At 39.2% G+C, this 21,874-nt stretch overlaps 1 long non-coding RNA gene across 1 annotated transcript; it reads left to right on the top strand.

The window, feature by feature from the left end:
* Positions 1–3,101: 3,101 nt before the first annotated feature.
* Positions 3,102–7,108, top strand: LOC126960867 (uncharacterized). The gene is made up of 3 exons (XR_007728132.1): positions 3,102–3,167; positions 3,770–3,899; positions 7,079–7,108. It is a non-coding gene; the product is annotated as an uncharacterized LOC126960867 (long non-coding RNA).
* Positions 7,109–21,874: the final 14,766 nt, after the last annotated feature.

The raw sequence follows: 21,874 nt of genomic DNA, 5'->3' as shown, positions 1-21,874 counted from the left end.
CTGCAAGGATCCAGTGCAGCAGGGGCCCGAGCTTCAGGGAATAAGATTGCCCAGGATTCCTCGGGGGGCAAGCAGAGCACCCTTGCTTGGAAATCTGATTGATTCAGCGCATGCGTATTTTTTGCCAGGCGTTTTAAACCCTTCACTGCTCCACTGGAAACACCATCAAACTAAGGTGAGAAGAGTTCCGCCCAGCCCCCTGAGCACTACATGGCCCCTCCCTCAGGGCAAGACGCTTCTGCAATGGCATTTTCTGAGACTTTGGTGTCCAAATATTCTTTCGATTATCCTACATTGAAAGTGTTAGCATTTTCTCTTTTTAATCACTTAATCCCCTTTTAAAAATGCATTACATAAATTTACAGTAAACTGAATATTAACCTTCAAAGGCAAATTTTCCATACCTGCCCGTCTTCCCAGAGACAAACTGTTATAACGAAAGAGGTAATGTACACACACAGAGTGCTGTGCTGGGGAACAGCTCATACCAGTTTGTGAGAGTCAATGTCAAGTTTTCAGGAATACTGCAAACATTTTTAAACCGATAGGACCTTTGAAATTGGTCATAGTGGTAGTATTTACACCATGGAAATCAGTAAACGCTATAAATCAGGGCTTTTTTTCTCCTGGAGTGGTGGAGTGGGGTTATTACACATTTACAGCACACCACTGACGCAGGTGAATCAGAGCATTAGCGTACTTCCATTTGGCCATGAGATCTAGCTTTCTCTCTCTCTCTCTTTTTTTTTTTTTTTTTTTTTTTGAGACAGAGTCTCGCTCTGTTGCCCAGGCTGGAGTGCAATGGCACAATCTCGGCTCATTGCAAGCTCCGGCCCCCGGGTTCACGCCATTCTCCTGCCTCAGCCTCCCGAGTAGCTGGGACTACAAGCGCCCACCACCACGCCCAGCTAATTTTTGTATTTTTAGTAGAGACGGGTTTTCACCATGTTGGCCAGGCTGGTCTTGAACTCCTGTCCTCTGGTGATCCGCCCGCCTTGGCCTCCCAAAGTGCTGGGATTTCAGGCATGAGCCACTGCGCCTGGCCTCCTTTACTGAATTTGTATTGCAGATTCTGCACTTAATTATTGACAAAGTTGAGGCTGATCAATGACAAAATATTTGCAAATTTCAAAAAGGTTTGAGAATGTTTACGGATTATAGTTACGTTCTTTTAAAAAAAAAAAAAAAAGGATTACCTATATTTTAAAGTAAAATTACCTCAAAATAACATGCAAAACATCAGCTCAGCTCTAATCATGGCTTTTTGCTGCTAAAAATCTTCCATGGTTTCCCTACTACTGACTGATTTTTTTAATTAATTCAAGTCCATTTACAATTGGCCCCAACTTTTTCAGAATAATTTCTGCTACATCTTTATGAATTGCTCAAGCTTCAGTCTTAATTCCATAAACTTACTTTATGACTGCTCTCCAAAATAAAATTTACAGTCAGTCCTGGCTGATCTGGTCCGATAAATGCTCAGGATATTCCACACACATTCCTGACATCAAGTTTTGCTCATTTACGTGCTTCCTATCAGAACCACATGCCCCTGTCCTACTACCTACCTAGATCCTGTACATTCTCCAAAGTCCCACTCCTCTCACAACTCTAATCCATAATGGATTTCTTTTTTTCCTATAACTTCCATGACATTTTTTGCTTCTACCTCTCACTTTGGCTCTTAACCATACAACACACTACCCTGGTGTTTTACTTTGCTCTTTTCCATGTGCACACCTTGTCTACTCAAATAGAGTATAACCTCTTGATGAACAAGGCCTTTTATTACGTAAGATAGTATAGATCTTCCTCAGCCCCTGCACAGCACTATTTATACACATAGTAATGCTTAAGACAGTGATTCTCACCTCTCTGAATCTAGAATCTCTGTGGGAGCTTTAATAAATACTGCTACCTAGGCTTCAACCCACAGAGATTCTGATTAAGTTGGTTCTGATTCTATTGTGTTAGCAAAGTTCCCATATAGTTACAAATCTACTTACTTTGTTGCTACCCAGTTCAGAATCACTGGGGAATTCTCAATCCATGGTTGAGAGCCATGACTTAAAAGGTATGTGGATGAATATAAGGAAATTAAATTGTACAAAATAGACAATTGTTTTACTAGCACCTCTCTTTTTAACCAAGGTAGATTCACAGCTAACTGAAATACACCATTATGGCCTTTAATACCCACTATTTGTCCATGAGCTCGTTGAGGATGGGGAATAAATTATGTTTGTAGCAACATCCCCATCTATCGAAATGTCTGGAACCAAGCAGATCTTGGGTACCCACAATGATTGCCATTTCGTGTCTATCCATTTAGATTCCTGCCCCCCAACCCCCGCCCTGACACCCACCTCCACCAACCTCGCTGGGAAACCCTTCCAGACCTCAGTTTAGATGAGACCAAAATAATGATGTTGTTAGTGTGTTTTAAAGTCATGTTTTTAATAATAACACAAAAGATTAGACGAGTTAATTTAAAGATGATAAAAGAAAAAAAGCATAACGATTCTCTTTCTCATTTGATTCCATTTCTCCTCCACGAAAGAGAAAGATACTCCGACTACGAAGGATAGAACACAAATCCTAGTAGGGGAGATAGTAAGAGAGTGTCTAACAGCTTTAAAATGTGTTCAAGTCCAGATGCATTATATCTAAGACAATTAAAACAATTTGCAGCTGTTATTGCAGCTGCTCGTGTCCTGGGAAAAAAAAAAATCAGAGGGAATGGGAAAATTGCCAGAAGATCAGAGCTAAGTAAATGCCTTAGATTTCAAAAAGAGGGATTTCATAATCTAAAGCCAGATGAGTTTGACTTTCATACCCAGCAACATTTTAAAATGGATTCTTAACTCAATTATGTGTATGCACTTAATAGGGAAAGAGGCAATCACCAAAGGCCAGCATAAAGTAGCCAAAAATAATTCATGACAAATTATTTTTATGCACTTACTATATTAGAAGGAAATGGAAAGAATATTACAGGCAGATTTTATTCAAACACCAGTCAGGATTGATTTAAAGAGAGAAATGTATTGAGTCCCTGCTATGTGCTGTTTACTGTAATAGGCCTTTGGGATAAAATGCCGGACGGGACACAGTTGTCGCCTTCAAGGGGATTTAAGTCTAGTGGGAGAAGTTGAAAAGAACCCAAGGTCAGTCTTCATGGGGTTCAGCATGGGTGCAATGGGGAAAGATGAAAGGAAGCTCTTAGATGAGGGAAACTATTCTAGGAAGTTGGCGTATTAAGGGGATTGGATGCATAAAGAGAAATAAGCCAGGCCAAAACAACTGGGAACTGGAGGTGAAGAACGTGCCAGACAGAGAAAACAGGAGGTGAAAGGTTTCAAGCTGACAGAGCGAGGTGGCTTAGGAGGCTGTAGGTAGTTCAGGAAGACTGAAGTATAGACTTCAAAGTCGAGAGTAAGGAATGCAGAGAGAAAGGTAGAAGAAACAGACAAGAGTCCAAACTAAAAGCCATGTTAAGTACTTTAGACTTTATTCTGAGAGTAGTAGAGAACCTTTGGAGGTCTGTAAGCCAGAAAATGCACATTGATTTCACCAAGTGATTTGACAGTTTCCCATCACATTATTGGGGATATGATGGAGAACTACGAACTGCGTAGCAATGAAGTAGGTCAGTTGGTAACTATTTGAAAAATTGTCCCATGAAATGTCAATGCATAAAATTGTTAGCAAGTAAAACGAATTCTGTTGGCATTTTTCTATGCCCTTTCTTTGATTCTGTTTTATTCAGTGTATTTATCAAGAACTGAGGCAGAGCCTTTTTTATGGACTGCAAAAAGCTGGGAAGGAGGCAAAGTGTTGTTGAAACATTATCAAGATTCAGAAAGCTCTTGACAGGCTGGAGCAAAGGGCCTCTGCCAGTAAGATAAAATTTTAATCTTCATTTATGTTTTAAAGATAATCTCTTCCAGAAGAATAAAATGGGGAATCCTCACTTTATAACAATTCATGTGAAATTATAAATTCAAGAGTCAAAAACCTGTTGTGCTAGCAACTGTGACCCTGCTTGCTAGGAAAATAAAACACAGACCGTGTGAGTGATATTACTGTGTTTGGCTCTAGATGTGGCAGTGGCTCCAGTAAACATCACCAGCTCACATTTAGGAACTGTGTCCAATTCTAGGTTCAGATACCCAATGTCAAGGTATTTGAAGACCATGGTATAAGAAAATGGTAGAAAGATATAACTGAACAGCGATAGAAGACTTTAATTTTTTAAAAGAGTAACTCCAGAGGATTGAAATAGGACCACCGAATGAAAGCTCTATATAAGGAAGACATTTTTAGAAGAAAATAATTTTGTGTCTTTTGTATTTTGTGTTCCTCCTTTCCAGTGCTTTTCTATATAAATAAATATTCTGATGTACTTGTAGATTAAAAAAAGAAAGAAAAATAATTTGGGTGGTTGAGGTAATTGACTATAGAGCATTGGATGACAATGTATGTCAAATTTGTAAGTGGAATAGGTGGACTTGTAGCTTGTGGTCTTCCTACCAATGGAGAGGCTTGTGCCGTCTCTCAGAGATGGTCACTAAAGATGAACATGTCTAATAACAAACCCAAGATACTGGAGATGTTCATTCAATTTGTTGGGAATATTTAAAGGGAATTTTTATACTGGAAGAGAGGTCTGGCTTTTCCTACCTTGAGATCCTATTTTAAAAATTCATCATAACCACCCCTACCTCAATGTCACTGAAGGACTAGAGGAGAATGACTATTCCAGACCAATATTGCCACCTCAGAGTCATTCCTGTCTGCTTTCATTCAATATTTATCCTACGGTTTCAGGAATTGATTCCTTCTTTTATTGCTCATTCTTTTAAAGGATCCCAAACATCTCTTCCTCATGTTTCATGCTTTCTTAAAATTTCTGACACCTCCATGATGACAGATGTAGCATAAATAACCAAAGATATCAAAGCTTTTGGGATAAGTTTCTCCTAAGGAATTCTGACGTAGGACCTAGTGGTCCCTTTTTGTCCATCTTCTTAGTCATAAATGCTGAGCAACCTTCCTTTCCCATGACCATGCCACTCTATCACAAACATTTCAAGAAATAAGTATAAAAGTGGCTCTCCACTCACCTCTGACCTCTTACATGGAGGCTGAGTTCAAGCACAGCCACTGGTATCCTCCAAACATTTGCTGGGGCCACCCCTTTCCTGCAACCCCAATCCCACTACTCCAAATTCTACCTGTGCCACCTCTACAGCCTGTCGCTTCCAGAGTCCTCTTTGTTTGGAAATTGTCAGTGCTCAAAGCTACTGACAAATTTATTTTGGCTTTCAGGATGACTGTCCCATACCTAACACCTTGAGATTCCATTATGTTATGGACTATAATACAATTTTCAACCACTTTTTTTAAAGGGCTTCAGTGTTTAACCTCAGTCTGACCCTGGGCCTCTTGCCTTCCTCCTTCTGTTTTCTTGCTTGTACTTCATGTTCTTCCAAGAAAGTTTACTGAATAATGCTGCATCTAGTCTGTCTGCGTTTTTTCAGATTCTGTTGTCTTCATAAAATCCCCAAACTGGCCCCAGTTTAGATCACAACAGACTTTTCTTTCCATTATTACAACACTCTAAAACTCCTTTTTCTTCTTGAAATCTCATTTTACAACCCTGCCACCACCACCACACATACACACACACACACACACACACACACACACACACACACACACGTAATAATGCAACTTCACTGAAGAAAAACTAGTCTCTTTTCAAAAGGAAATGATGTATGTTCTATTTGTTCTTTTTCTATTTACTCCTCAATCCATTGCAATCTGGGTTTCTGCCATGGTTGTTCCACCAAACTGACTCTCACAATGGTCAGTAACATCTACTGGTTGACAAATACAATGGACACGTTCCAGTTCAATTATTACTTTATCTCCCTGCAGCATTGGTCATTGTTGACAGTTCCCTTCTTTTTGAAATTCTCTTCTGCCTTAAGCTTCAAGGTTTTCCTCATGACTGACTGACTCTTCTCTTTGAGTTTTCTTGTCTCTCTCCACCAGCCATTTAAAAATTGATCTTTACCAAGATATGACTCTCAGAGCTTTACTTATCTCACTCCTCAAGCTGTCCCTCGAGTAATCTCGCCCACACACAAATTTCAACTAACACTTACAGATGATGACATCTGACCTCTAGGCTCACATCTGTGCTTGCATATGCTCTAAGCTTAAGACTTCAAACTCACAGAAACTCACCTCATCAGTTTCCTTGCCCTCAAACCCTCAAAAAAATTCAGGAGAAAAAAAAATCCTTTCGTCCTTTCATGAACCTAAATTATCTGGGTGGTTTTTGTTTTTGTTTTTGTTTTGTTTTGTTTTTGTAAATTTGGCTTCACCTTTCCACCCTCACTTTGATTCTGACAATGATGACTAAGATGCAAAATAATAGAACATTATATACACACTTGGCAATTAGAGACTAGAAACTCTGTTCTAAAAAGGTGATAAAAATAAGCTTAGTGTTTTTTAGATTGATACAATTATTTATTTATTTATTTATTTATTTATTTATTTATTTAGGCAGACAGAGTCTCGCTGTGTCACCCAGGCTGGAGCACAGTGGTGTGATATTGGCTCACTGCAGTCTCTGCCTGCCAGGTTCAAGCTATTCTTGTTCCTCAGCCTCCGGAGTAGCTGGGACTACAGGCATGTGCCACCACACCCGGCTAGTTTTTATATATTTAGTAGACATGGGGTTTCATCATGTTGGCCAGGCTGGTCTTGAACTCCTAACCTCAAGTGATCCGCCTGCCTCAGCCTCCCAAAGTGCTGGGATTACAGGTGTGAGCCACCATGTCCTGCCTCCTACAGTTATTTTTAAAATAAAGTTAAAAGGGTGGCTATAATCATGTGCAGTTGCCAATCAATAATTCTATTTTTTCAATAAGCAAAAACTTGGACTCTGGATTAGAGCAGACATAAAAAACTCTGGGAATCCAGATGTTCTGTTTAGAAAGAGATTTGGGGTAACACATCCTGCATTCTAAAGCTCACTAAATTCTTCCTTCTATCTTGGCAGGTTACATGATGAAACAATACAAGCTGCTGTGTTTCAAAAAAATAAATAAAAGAATCTTTAAAATTGCCCAATTGCTTTTTTGGTAAACACAGGTGAATTTATTGTTTGAGGTACTCTTCTTCTTTGCATGAGGTGGTCTAAAACTCTTCATTATTAAGGTCAGAGTCTTTCCTCTGCTGGGAAGCCTCAGATGCAGGCTGCCACCACTAAAATAAGTCATAAATCGGAAATCCCAAGCCAAGACCACATAAGCCAAAGTATCACGCACCCAGCATATGTAGAGAGCACAAACCTATTATTTCACACCTGGTGCTATGCCAGTGGAGATTCTAGAAGCACAGAATTAAACTGTTACTTTTGACAAAGTAGTATTATTTGTTGGCATTCAGTAAATTTGCTTGAAATTCTAACAACTTCCCTATATAGAATATCTACCCACCTGACATTTTTTCTTTATATGAAATCTTATAATAGCACATCTGTAATAACATTTCCTGTTTCCATTTTTTCCCAAGGAACACTGTTGGCTTCTACTGTATAAGAACTACAGTGCATCTATCTCCATTAGCATTGTCACACGGGTTTTATAAAATCATATTACAAAATGTGGGTCAGTGATCACTGAGTCATGTAATTTATCAAGACAATACCCAGATGCACTGTTTGACATTCGTTTTGCAGAGATGCAATCTACTGGTATAAACAACTCTGCAATGCCTACCATTCTTCAGAAGCAAAGGCCATTTACGACTAGGGGAAAAAAATCAATATCCAGAGTTCCACTCACTATCAAATATTTAATGTCCCAATGTTTTATAAGATAATATATCAGTGAAAACTGACAGCACACTTTCTGTCGATAATACATCATCCTTTCAGCTTGACCCTCTAATGGTGTCTCTAAATTCAGACTTTTAGAACCAAAAAGGACTTTGTCTCTTAGCCCAAGCCCCTGATTTTACTAAGAGGACACTGAGATACATAGTACAAGACTGAAGAACAACAAACTGGCCCAGTGGTTGGTGATAAAGTCTACAACTAAAGTTTCCCTGGTCACAAATTTAATAAATACCAAGTTCAGTTCTTTTCAAATCTTGCATATTTCACTCTCTTTCTCTTTCCTTCATCACACAATTAGGATGAAATTAATTCCCTAATGTTTATATTACATTTAATTAAATCAACATTTTTAAAGTACTTGCTCTATACTAGGCACTGAAATAGATATTGGAAATAGTAGAGGTGCTTCTCTTCCATCAAATCAGGACTTTCAAAAGAAATAGGAGATAAGACACAAATGTTCCCCATTAACCCACTGGCAAGTTCCTCGGTCTCATTCACTAGCATCTTTTTCTCTGTTGCCCTTAAAATCTTATTCTCCCCTTGCCCATTTTTTGCTTAAGACACAACCCAGTCTGCCTCATTATTCCATTGCTCACAAGATGTTGGCTGTGAACTACCCTGATTAGTCTGAAGCATGTGTCTCCTGAGTCCTGGTCGTCTGTCCCCAGGCAGCTACTGCATCTCCATCGGTTGTCTCACAGGTTTCTTAAGCTAACACATCTATAAGTGAACACATCATCTAGAACCCCTTGTTAGGGTCCTTATTGGAAGTAACAGTCATAATTCCATTATGCAAGTGCCCTATTTAATTTGTCCACTGAGGTATCTGTCTCTCCTACTACAGTATAAACACCTTGGAGGCAGGTCTCATGTGTTTTCATCTAGGTAGTCCCAATACTTTTTTGAGACCTGGTGAATATATAATAAATATTTATCAAATGAATAAACAAAACCATTGCCTAGGGCCGGGCATGGTGGCCCATGCCTGTAATTTCAGCACTTACGGAGACTGAGGCGGGCGGATCACCTAAGGTCAGGAGTTCAAGGCTAGCTTGGCCAACATGGCAAAACCCAGTCTCTAATAAAAACACAAAAATTAGCTGGGCGTGGTGGCAGGTGCCTATAATCCCAGCTATGCAGGAGGCTAAGGTAGGAAAATCACTTAAACTGGGAGGTAGAGGTTGCAGTGAGTCGAGATTGTGCCATTGCACTCCAGCCTGGGTGACAAGAGCAAAACTCTGTCTAAAAAAAAAAAAAAAAAAAAATTGCCTATATCCAATTACCTGATAAGTCCTAGACATTTTTATTATCTTAAATCTCTCTCAAAACCATACCTTTCTCTGTATGAAAAACACTGCCCTGGTTTAGGTTTAATGATTTCTCACTGAAGCTCTGCCATATACCCTAAATGCTCTCCCTGCTTCCAGTATAAACTTTTCCCACTCAATCTTACACGTACTCATAATCTATTTCTGATTTGGTTACAATCCTTCTGTGCCCCTAGTGCTCAGGGGAAGGAGTATAACATTCAGCATCTGCTGTGATCTTGTGCCTTCCTACTTATTCATCATATGCTCTTTTCTAGCCCTGCAGCTCACACTCTATCCATACCAAATGTCCCACATTTCTCATTGTACATGGTGCTCCCTTGCCCTGAATGTATTATCCCAGTTCTCCCCAACAAACTTTTACAGCAGTTGTCAAGATAAAAGTTTATCTCTTGATTTCCTCCAAGCAAACTTCAAGGCTCCTTCTTGACACTCCCAATTGTGCCTTTTACATATTTTCATTATGGCAATTGTGACATAGAAATTCCTGTCTCTATGTGTTTGCCACTGCTGGAGTTGACAGAAGGCATTCAGTAAATATTAATGATTATTGTGTAACAATACACACAGCCTATAGAGTGCCCCAATGTCATTAAATTTCCCCATATATACTTTAAATCAAGACTTCACTTTATGTTGTTTTGTTCACTTTAGTATTACTAGATGCAATTTGTGCCTTCAATATATAGTAGACTGAACAAATAGTGGGCAGAAGACATGATCAAAAGACAGGGCCTTGGTACACACCCAGATCTATCTTTCCACTTGGAGAAGGGTGACAAGTAGAGAGAAAAAGAATGAAAGGAAAACAGAAGAGAGAGAAAGAGAGGCATATATACATTAATGCCAACATAATCCACTCCCTCTCATCTCTACCATGGTGACCTTCATTATTTTTCCAGTCCCTTTAATGTCCTCTATCTTGTCTCCTTTCCTACAGCTACCAAGATACACCAAATCCATAGATTATCTCCAAAACTTCTTTTCAACAAACAGTTTCAATTTTCTGTTCTCCAAGTGGTAAGAAGTGGCTAGGAGGAAGCCTAATACAATCATTAGAACTTGGCACACAGGAAGGAGAACATCACACACTGGGGCCTGTTGTGGGGCCGGGGGAGGGGAGAGGGATAGCATTAGGAGATAAACCTGATGTAAATGATGAGTTAATGGGTGCAGCACACCAACATGGCACAAGTATACATATGTAACAAACCTGCACGTTGTGCACTTGTACCCTAGAACTTAAAGTATCATAATAAAAACAAAAAGAACTTGGCCTCTGCTGTCCCTCTCTGACCCATCACCTTTAAGCATGACTCCAGCAAGCAGTGAAACTTCAACATCCCATATCATCAGATATTGACCCGTGAGGGGAGGTGCTGGTGGGTTAGAAATGTTAAAGTTTTCCATCTGAAAATTACATTTGCACAACAAGGTCTACATTGATGCTACCATGGTAAAACCAACGAACACGTCTTGAGAACTAAGAATCACGCGCAGCCATATTATCTTTGATAGAAATCCTTCATGAATCACAAAGAAGCCGTAGATTCTGATATTTTTTGAAGCCAATGATGTAAACATGATACCAGGACACTCATTTTTATCATTTTAAAAATGTTTTAGATTGTGGTCCAACTTCAAACTGAAGAATGTAAGTCACTTTCCAAGATACTTTTCATGTCCTGCATGAGAACTTAGAGTTTAGTGGATTCATGCAAACAACTTGGAGGCTCAACGCAGCAGTCTGAGCAAGATGTGTGTGCTCTGCATCCATCATGTGGTAAGATGAGTTTCCCAGGCTGACCTCCCTTCTTGGATACTCTTAAAATATCAGCATGCAAATAGTCTAAGGTGGACCTCCAACCAACACTGTAGTCAACTACAACAGTGAATGTTTAAGCAAGGTCTCAACTGCATAATTCATTCACCCATCTCCACAGGGACTCTACTAAAGATGTTTACCCTCTGAGTTGAAAATTGTGCCATGTTGAAAGCAGGGTAGACTTCCTAGCTCTGATGTTTAGACAGCATCAGCTGTAACCCCAATCACTAAGCAAGAGGTTTCACAAATGCATCATTGATTACATTCAATGGATTATTTTTCTCTTAAACACAAATTAAGACTACAGGGGAAATGATAATTCTGTTTCCCATTGCTTTCTCTTCATCGGATGAAGGAAAAGGGAAATAATTAGTTAAGAGGGAAAATCAAGAAACCAGAAAGTGATTATACTTGTAGTCCTCCAGCCAAAGAAATGCACTCAGCGGCTTTCAGATAGGGCTACATAATTGGCCCCATCCCCACAGACACAGATAAACCTGGATTTCTGTCCTTTTCTGTGTCTCTTACTAAGACATGGATGCCTCAAGGGAGAAGCTGGATGGGTGGGAGTGAGGTTTGTGTTCCTTCATCAGAAATGTCACTGCTGCTCTCCTGAGAGTGTCCTGTCTGCCTTAGAGCTCTGCTCAGCCCTCTTTGTTGCCGAGGCATCAGCTTAGATTATTATTCTGACACACCATCTCTGCAAACCCAAACACATGTTCAGTGTATTTTAATGCTTCTGAGAAAAAGCACCTCAGCCTGGCAGATGGAGATACATGTCCAAAGATGAACGAGCTGCGTAGACCAAACCTGTTGTCAAAACCCCCAAAACTATAACATCAGTGACTGCCTTGGTTGTTAATATCTGAAACTATGTAGAAATGTGTGTGGCAGTAGCCCAAAAGAAACAAAAATCAATATACTTCCTTGTATATTTCGTGCAACAGCAGAGAAGTAAAGAATATTCAGTATGGATCTAGGTGGGCTACTTACAGGTCTTCGCACATTCTTACAGATGCATGATATTAAAGACAAAGTCATGAAATGAAAGCAATGTGTTTGAAGGACTTTTTATGAGGAGTAAAGCTAAAGCACTTTTTCAACTTGCAACAAACATATGCAAAGTACTGTTTATATATAGCCAGACCGCTGCATCCAGACTGAATGTCAAGCACAGTGCTGGCCCCCTTGGCAACATACTGGTGAACAAGCAGCTTACAGGCTGGCAGCAAAGACAGATAATAAAACAAGCAAATAAAGAGTGTCGAAAGTTACAATAGAAAAAAATACAGAGTGTGGTGGCATCAGGGGGCCTGAACTAAGTATAAAAGATCTTTTCGAAAAGGTGATGAGATCCAAAGAATTTCAGCTTAAGCTTCCTGTGAGAGCTGCTTTTTGAAGTTTTGGTATGGATGGATAGATTTCTTTCACATAAATTTATGTCTTTAAAAACTTAACAGTTTTCAGGGGCAAAAAAGAGATTCAACCAGAGCCCATACAATTTTCAGGGAGAGAGGGTCAGTCTCCACCCAGTCAATGTTAATTAACACTGCACAGCAACCCTTCTCTCCATACCCACTGAGTGCCACCCCAACCACCAGTAGGCAGCAACCTCTTTTGTCCTCCTGGGATCTCTATTTCTCTCTCTCTCTCTCTCTCTCTCTCTCACACATACACACACACACACACACACACACACACACACACACACACACAATTTCAATTAGGCACTGCAAGAAAATGATTATTATTGGGGACATTGGTCATAAACATGCTACTAGAAGAGCTACCCTTCCCAATCTCTACAAATGCTGGGTCTACTTTAACCACCATCTATCTTCCTGCCTCAGATAAAGGTCAGAACCTAATAGGTACAAATAAGCAGAAAGGTGGGGATGCTAGCATTGCTTTGGGAGCTCCTACTGCCTAGGGGACGCTGGCAATACAGAAAGTATTAGTGTCAATTCTAAAGCAGAGGACACTCAACTACAGCCTTTTTTTGCTCACATTTTTATGCAAACCCCACTCTATAGCATTAGCCTTGCTCATCTGCACAGAAGGCTGGGATTTCAGGCCAGATTGGAATAAGTACACATGAAACTTGAAGGCTAAATGCTCATATATCTTGCAATATCATTTTTTCTCATATTAGTAGAAGCAAAATATTAAATTGTGCTATATTAGGTAAGGTTATATTAGGAAAGTTATCAATTGTTTGAAAAACTGTCTTCTGGAAATTATTACTGTTGCATGGGCCCCATCAATCACCGAAAATAAAATTAGGAATAAAATTCACTGAATAGGAGATTGGTAAAAATTATCAAGGTTAGCAGATACAAAATGACTTAAATTTGAAAGTACACAAGTCAGGGATTTTATCGAAAAGATGCAAACTAGGGAGAAGCTGCAGGCTGAACTGTGGGAAATGTTTCATTCTCGTGACCACAAAATGAAAGCAAGTAAATATCAGTGTTCACGTCTGATCAAATAAAGAAGCTCCAACAAGGTCTGAACAACTCCTGGCCCACTAAAGGTTGCCTCAGAAAGCAGGATCCTTCTCCCCTGCTGGTGAGATAATGAAAAAATGAAAAAAAAAATGATAAAAAAAATAATGAATTGAGACCATCCTGGCAAACATGGTGAAACCCCGTCTCTAGTAAAAAATACAAAAAATTAGCCGGGCATGGTGGCGGATGCCTGTAGTTCCAGCTACTCGGGAGGCTGAGGCAGGAGAATGGCGTAAACCTGGGAGGCGGAGCTTGCAGTGAGCTAAGATCCGGCCACTGCACTCCAGCCTGGGCGACAGAGCGAGACTCCATCCCCCCCCCAAAAAAAAAAAGAAAAGAAAGAAAAAATTATAAACAACTGAAATACATAGTAATTATCAACAGAGCAACATGGATTTCGGATTTCTCCATCTTGAGAAGGTCTGAGGAGGAACCAATTTGTGATCAACAAAGTGAGACCAATAAAGAAAAGAATTTGAGTTTCATATTCCAGAGCTTCTGAGCTAAGTCCGTGTAGATAATAAATCATGTAATTTCATGTGCATGAATTCTTGCCTACTGCCCTACCCACCAGTATAGCTGCTGGTGAAGAAGCCTTGGAAGATCTGGAGGTGGCAGAAAACTCATTTTCCTAGTACTTTGTAAACCTTGGGTTAGAAGGGGAGCACTGGCAGCAGTCTGCTGCATAACTAGTTCTCCTTGTCCCTTGTTATGTCAACAGCTACTACTACAATGACTTTCTTTTTTTGAGAATTTACTGTGTAATATAGAGATCAGTTTTATCATGCCCATTTTCAGATGAGGAAAGTAAACTTAGATAGCTTCACCAAGGCATTGACACCCAAGCCTGCTGACTGCAAAGCCCATGTTCTCACACTCCGTACTATAGAGACATCCATTAATATATTAATACATTCACTAACGTAGCTGCCTTAACTCCTTTATGTCTTACAAGACCTAGACTACTGATTACTGAAGTATGGGGCAAGACAATCCACTGTTTGGATGCAATAAAATAGTAGAACTTCTTTAGAAAATATTGACATCTTTTTCTATTTATTTTCAATTAAAAATAAGAAATTATTATGCTGATATTTAATATACAGTGATATGGCTTGGATTTCTGTCCCCACCCAAATCTTATGTTGAACTGTGATCCCCAATTTTGGAGGAGGGGCCTGGCGGCATTGTATCATGGGGGTGGATTTCCCCCTTGCTGTTCCCATGATAGTGAGTTCTCATGAGATCTGGTTGTTAAAAAGTGTATAGCACCTCCCCCTACTCTGTCTTCCTCCTTCTCTGCCCATGTAAGATGTGCCTGCTTCCCCTTTACCTTCTGTTTACCTTCTGTCATGACTGTAATTTTCCTGAGGCCTCCCCAGCTATGCTTCCTGTACAGCCTGTGGAACTGTGAGTCAATTAAATCTCTTTTCTTTATAAGTTACCCAGTCTCAGGTTGTTTTTTATAGCAATGTGAGAATGGACTAATACATACAAGTTAATACCAATATTGTTTGCCAATATTTAATATACAGGTTGATCCTGGTACATGAATTAGTCTAGTTGCTAAACACTCAAATACAGTCTGTGAGCATCCTGGGAGAAGGGAGGGTTTACTCCTTTAAGCATTTCACAGTGGAGCCCCCCATCTTCCCATTTTACTTTGATATATTGTAGCATGCTGCAGTTCACTGTACCTAGGTAGATATAGATGATGTTTTAACAATAAAATGTAAATGTTTTTCTTAAAGTGCTTAGGGGAGAGTATTTTGAAAGTGGCTATTTAAAAATGTTTGCATAGTTATGTGACTATGAAAACATTTCTGTTGCCATAGACATCCTTTAAGTGTGTCTTTCCAGTATCACTTCAACTCTTTCTGCCCCACCTCTCTCCTGTGCAGCCCTGTGTGTGCATGGGCTCTAATCTCCTTCAAGTAGTCAAAAGCTGACAGCTCCCTGCCTCTTACCTGTGTGAGATGTCTCTTTCTTTCCTCCCACCCCAGGTCTTTCATGCTGACTTGGAGAGTGAAAGACTACAGGATGCCCCCATGAGTATCCACATAAGTACAACCCAAAAATGGAATGAAGGTTTGAACAATGGAGGATGGGAACTAGAGAAGATTCCTTTCCCCAAAGAGACTGTCCTGAAAAGCAATTGTAGGAAGGTCATCTCTCAATATCAAACAGTCATGCTCTATATGAAGTAGTGGCCAACTTCATAACACATCCTCAACAGGATTGTACACTTCTAAATAAAACTCAGTCCTGAATAGTACTGCCTAGGTTTTCTTCTAGGGTTTTTATAGTTTGGGGTTTGACATTTAAGTATTTAATCCATCTTGAGTTGATTTTTGTAAATGGTGTAAGGAAGGAGTCTAGTTTCAATTTTCTGCATATGGCTAGTCAGTTCTCCCAACACAATTTATTACATAGGGAATCCTTTCCCCATTGTTTGCTTTTGTCAGGTTTGTCAAAGATCAGATGGTTGTAGGTGTGTGGTCCTATTTCTGACTTATCTGTTCTTTTCCACCAGGACACAGGCACAGGCAAAGATTTCATGATGAAGATCCCAAAAGCAATTGCAACAAAAGCAAAAATTGACAAATGGGATCTAATTAAACTAAAGAGGTTCTGCACAGCAAAAAAATAAAATAAAATAAAATAACTATCAACAGAGTAAACAGACAACCTACAGAATGGGAGAAAAATTTTGCAATCTAGCCATCTGACAAAGGTCTAATATCCAGAATCCATAAGGAACTTAAACACATTTACAAGAAAAAAAAAAACACCCCCACTAAAAAGTGGGCAAAGGACATGAACAGACACTTCTCAAAAGAAGACATACATGCAGCCAACAAACATATGAAAAAAAAACATCACCATTGATCATTAGAGAAATGTAAATCAAAACCACAATGAGATACCATCTCACACCAGCCTGGTGTGGTGGCTCACACCTGTAATCCCAGCACTTTGGGAGGCTGAGGCAGGTGGATCACCTGAAGTCAGGAATTTGAGACCAGCCTGGCCAACGAAGTGAAACCCCGTCTCTAGTAAAAATACAAAAATTAGCTAGGCATGGTGGCGAGCTCCTGTAATCCCAGCTACTCAGGAGACTGAGACAGGAGAATCGCTTGAACCTAGGAGGTGGAGGTTGCAGTGAGCCGAAATCATGCCATTGCACTTCAGCCTGGGCAACAAGAGCAAAACTCCATCTTAAAAAAACAACCACCACAAAAAAAAAAAGAAAAGAAAAAAAAACAGATGCTGGTGAGGTTGTCACAAAAAAGGAACCCTTTTATTCTGTTGGTGGGAGTGTAAATTAGTTCAATCGTAGAAGACAGTGTGACGATTCCTCAAAAACCTAGAGGCAGAAATACCATTTGACCTAGCAATCCCATTACTGGGTATATACCCAAATGAATATAAATTATTCTGTCATAAAGATATATAAAACAGGAATGAGATCATGTTCTTTGCAGGGACATGAATGGAGCTGGAGGCCATTATCCTTAGCACACTAATGCAAGAAGAGAAAATCAAATACCGCAAGTTCTCACTTATAAGTGGGAGCTGAATGATGAGAACACATGGACACATCAGGGGGAAACCTGTAGCAAACCACCATGGCACACATTTACCTATGCAACAACATTCTTCACATGTACCCCTGAACTTAAAAAATTCATATAAGTTTAATATAAAAGTAAATAAATAAAACTCACGTTCTGCTTTCTGCAGAAACTAAGCTAAGGAGGGATATTTCCTCTAAAACCTTTACCAAAAAAGAAAAAAAGGTAGAAACAATATTCTAAGCAGCTTCAACACCCTCAAAATAACATATTAGTTGGTTTTAATCTCATCCGTTAAAATGTAAAAATGCACCTGCTTCCAAGGAGTTTGCAGGCACAACTAATCAAATCAGCAACGATAGGAATTTTCAACAATAATAATTTAAAACTCCTTTATATAAATAGTGGATGATTGACAAAACACATATCATAATGAAGGGCAGCTAATGCTGTACTTCTTCCATAAAGATCCAAGTATCTTCAGAGGTATTTTTTTTCAACGAAGAACTTAGAAATAGATCTTTGAATAGCTGAATCACATACCATAGTCCACAATTCAAAACAAAATATGGGCCGGGCACAGTGGCTCACGCCTGGAATCCCAGCACTTTGGGAGGCCGTGGCAGGCAGATCACAAGGTCAGGAGATCGAGACCATCCTGGCTAACACAGTGAAACCCCGTCTCTACTATAAATATAAAAAGTTAGCCAGGTGTGGTGGCAGGCACCTGCTGTCCCAACTACTCAGGAGGCTGAGGCAGGAGAATGGCGTGAACCCGGGAGGCAGAGCTTTCAGGGAGCCAAGATTGAGCCACTGCACTCCAGCATGGGCGACAGAGCGAGACTCTGTCTCAAAAAAAAAAAAAAAAAAAAAAAAAAAAAGGAAGCATATTTGATCATATTTATGAAAGCAAAACCTTTTGTGCTGTTAATAAAACTATAAAATTTATTTCACTTTGACCGATAATTTGTTTCTATTTTATGCAGGCTTTATAATGTATATACTATTATTACATTAATACATACATATAATTTTAAATCAATAAATATATTGGGATGAGTGCTCAAAACTATTTTATTAGTGGGATGTGTGTTTTCAAAATGACGTGAACTGCCTGAATTTTATTTCTATTTTCTATCCCTTACTACCTGGGAAACCTTGCGCAAGTTAACTAACCTCTCTGAATTTGTCATTTGTGAAATAGGAATGATAATAATATTCACCCTGTAAGACTGTTGTGAGGACTATAGGTGAGAGGCCGAGAAATATACCTAGCACATAACTAGTAACACACAAGTGTTGATTATTGTTATTAAAATGTTGTTAATATAATTACAATATATTTACCTTCCCAGGAGAAAGGCTATGAATGAACGCAGGGAAATTAGTGTATACAAGGTGCTTTCAATGGCTCCAAGAAGCATCCCTGAGCCTTTCGGCTTAGGATGTCTTCAGGTTTGAAAAAGTTTGAGAGATCTGGTCCAAGCCATTTATTTTGCAATTAAGGAAACTAAGGATCAGAGAGATGTATTAGTTTCCCAGGGATCATACAGCTTACGAATCAGAGCCTGGGTCTGACTCCAGATCTGTCGGGCCGAAGCCCAGCCCTCTCCACTGTATCACACTGTACTCCCCTGCCTCTGCAGACACACAAAGGCCCTCAGCCAACAGATGAGCCTCTCACTTTGTGGCAGTCAAGGACGTCTCTGCCAGCACTTTTGCTTCTCTGAAGTCTACAAATCACAAGTCGTGAGGAAAATGACATTAGTGTCTCCTCACTATAATTTAGGGATGACAGCTCTGAAGAATTCCAATGAACTTTCAAATATGGTACCAGTCCCAGCCAACTGCAATCCTGGTCTGTAAGTAGAATCGGAGTACATTTTCTTCCAAGAGCATTATGCTAAAGGAAGCTATGGTAAGTTTGAAACCACCAACACTTCCTAACTCCCTATCTGCATTATTTTTCCTCCAGAGCAGTTATCAATAACATGCTATATATTGTACTTATTTACCTTGTTTATGGCTCTCTGTTCTGCTATCAGGCAAGCTCCATGAGGACAGGGATTTCTGTTCACTGCTGTACTGCCAGTGCAAATATTTATTGAGTGAATGAATATATTTTGAGTTATTCCTGCCACTTTGGCTGTTAAGCTTTGGGTTCTATGGATATAAAGAGTTACTGATATCCTAGATTAAATTTTACACAAGTTCCTAGGCTACTGGTCACACAGAACTGGTTCCTCTACAAATGTCAGCTTCCAGTGATTTGATTTAAATCACTAGCAAAATAACATGTGAGTTAACAGGTGCTAATCCCACTAGTGCCAGCTGAAATGTAATTTCCTCAGGAAAACCATCCTAAACCCCAAGATAAGGCACTTCCCATATTAATGATTTCCATTGCGCACTGTAATTTTCCTCTTGTTGTGCTTACCACAACTGGCATTAAATCACTACATGGGTCACTTATTTGTTCAATGACTTTCTTCTTCTCTAAACTGTAAGTTCCATGAGGACAGGGACCGTCTTGTCCACCACTGTATTTCCAGGACCTGAGAGAACCTGGTGTATAGTAGGCATTCAATAAGCACGTCCCAAATGAATGAACAAGCAAAAATTTAATAAGTATTCCAACTTTAACAAATTCTGCAAAAAAAAAAAAAAAAAAAAAAAAAAAAAAAAACTTTTAATAGTGCATGATAGAAGCTGTAAATTTGGTCCTTGAATTTATTTAAGCAAACTCTAGAGAGAGGAGTAATTATCCTTTCAAATAAAATTCCTAGCTTTTTCATCTAAAGTTGATGATATACAGTTACTTCCAGGAAGATATTTTAAGTTATTTCCTCTGTATTCCCCAAATCTGAATATTGCAGGCTTAATAAGAAAAATTTAATCTTCCAGCAATTTTGCCTTCGACCCCAAGTGAATTTAACCGTCCAGGATTCTGGATTCCTTCCAAAATCCATCTCTGGTTTTAAGATAAATTTTCCCAAATAAGCCATAAATATGATTTGGATGGTTGAAGAATACTTTCATTTTAGATGAATAAACCAGAAGTACTTCAGACTTCTAAAATTCATGACCTACATACCTATGCACACTTGCTTTCATTTCCAAGTTTCTATCACTGTTACCTCTCAGAGTGAAATAAAATCCCTTTTCCTCTTGAGTATTCTTCCTGGCTCCTAAGGGAATAAAATAGGAGCGAAATAAACCAAGCTCCTTCCATGTTAAAGAGATATATAGGAGCATGTATCATCCCCCACCCACAAACATACAACTGCCTGCCAAAATAATATTGTATTTATCTTGAAAATCTCCTTAGAACTTAAGAATTCATAGAATATTAAACATCATGGCAGTGAGTACTTGGAGCTAGACATCTAGAAAGATGAAAGGATCCTGTTTAGTCCAGGCAAGTCAGAATTACCTGAGAGTTTCAGAAATGTAGGGACACAGTGGGATAATGTGCTTATTATGAGTGAAGGAGAAACATGCATGTTTCAATTTAATTTAACAATTATATGTTTACCTCATACCATATGCTAGGTTTGAAAGACATAATGGTTTCAAGACTTTCTGCTGGGGTAGCAGTGGTTTGAACATAAGCCCCATGCTTTACATTTAAAGCAGAACTACTTTATACTTTGACTAACAGCCATGAAGGAAAAAATAGATTTTTTTTTTTTTTACAAACAGTAAAGGTAGAGAAGAAAAAGAAGATCTTAAGATAGTCTTGTTATGGGCACAATGCATATAATCTAGTACTTTCTACCCCCAAATCACAGAGGTATAAAACAGTATATCCCAATTTACTGAAAGTACAGAACTTAGAATGAGCTGTGAGAAATTAATTAGAGCAATGGTTCTCAACTTTTCTTCATGCTGAACTACTCCAAGAGTTTGACAAAAGCATTAATGCCTGAGATCCCAGAGACCCTAATATAATTAATAGTGGTGTGGCCTGGGCATCTGGATTTTTCAAAGTGCCTCAAGTGATTCCAAAGTGCAACAGAGATTGAAAACCACTGGGCTAAAGGGCTTATTGATATCCCAGAGTTCACAAGCCAGAGGTTTCATCCATACTCAAGAGTCAGAGGAAACAAAAAAGATGTGAAGATGAAAGCCAGTCTGGTTCTGCCACTGGGACCTGACTGATAAAGACATCTATGCTTGGTGCACCTGAAAGAAGGGGTGACCAGGAATATCTGTTAGGGTGCTGGGCCCCCTCCCTCTAGAAGGCCTAGCCTTTTTGGGGTCCCAGGCAAACTTAGGAAGACAAAACTCAATTTGGTTAATAATAAGTAAAGCAACTATGTGAAGACTTCTATAGTGAAAGGTAATGAGACTACTCTGGCTGTTTTAAAGCTATGCACTCTGGCTCAGTCTTAGAGATCATTCTGATATCAGAGAGAGAGGTAGCGGTTCATGTGTCTTTTAATAACCCTTTTTTTGGCCATTATACTTTCTTGATGATATCCATGACAAATAATACACCTAGATACTCCCATCTATTTCAGATTTTCCAGAGCAGTGGGCAGTATCTTCTTTTGAAGACCCCAAGTTTCTAAGTTTTACAAGGGAAGAATGAAGAACATTCATACCTACTTTAGGGAGTAATAAAAGGCTAATGCCAATAAGGACAAGAGTAATTAGGACAGAAGTCCTAAAACAAAAAGCTGGAAAACTTGAAAGAACAGATGAAAAGGATAAGC

The sequence above is a fragment of the Macaca thibetana genome, chromosome 8 (assembly GCF_024542745.1).
Source record: "Macaca thibetana thibetana isolate TM-01 chromosome 8, ASM2454274v1, whole genome shotgun sequence".
NCBI lineage: Eukaryota > Metazoa > Chordata > Mammalia > Primates > Cercopithecidae > Macaca > Macaca thibetana.
Note: the sequence above shows the minus strand (reverse complement) of the source record. Positions and strands in the feature narration are given on the sequence as shown.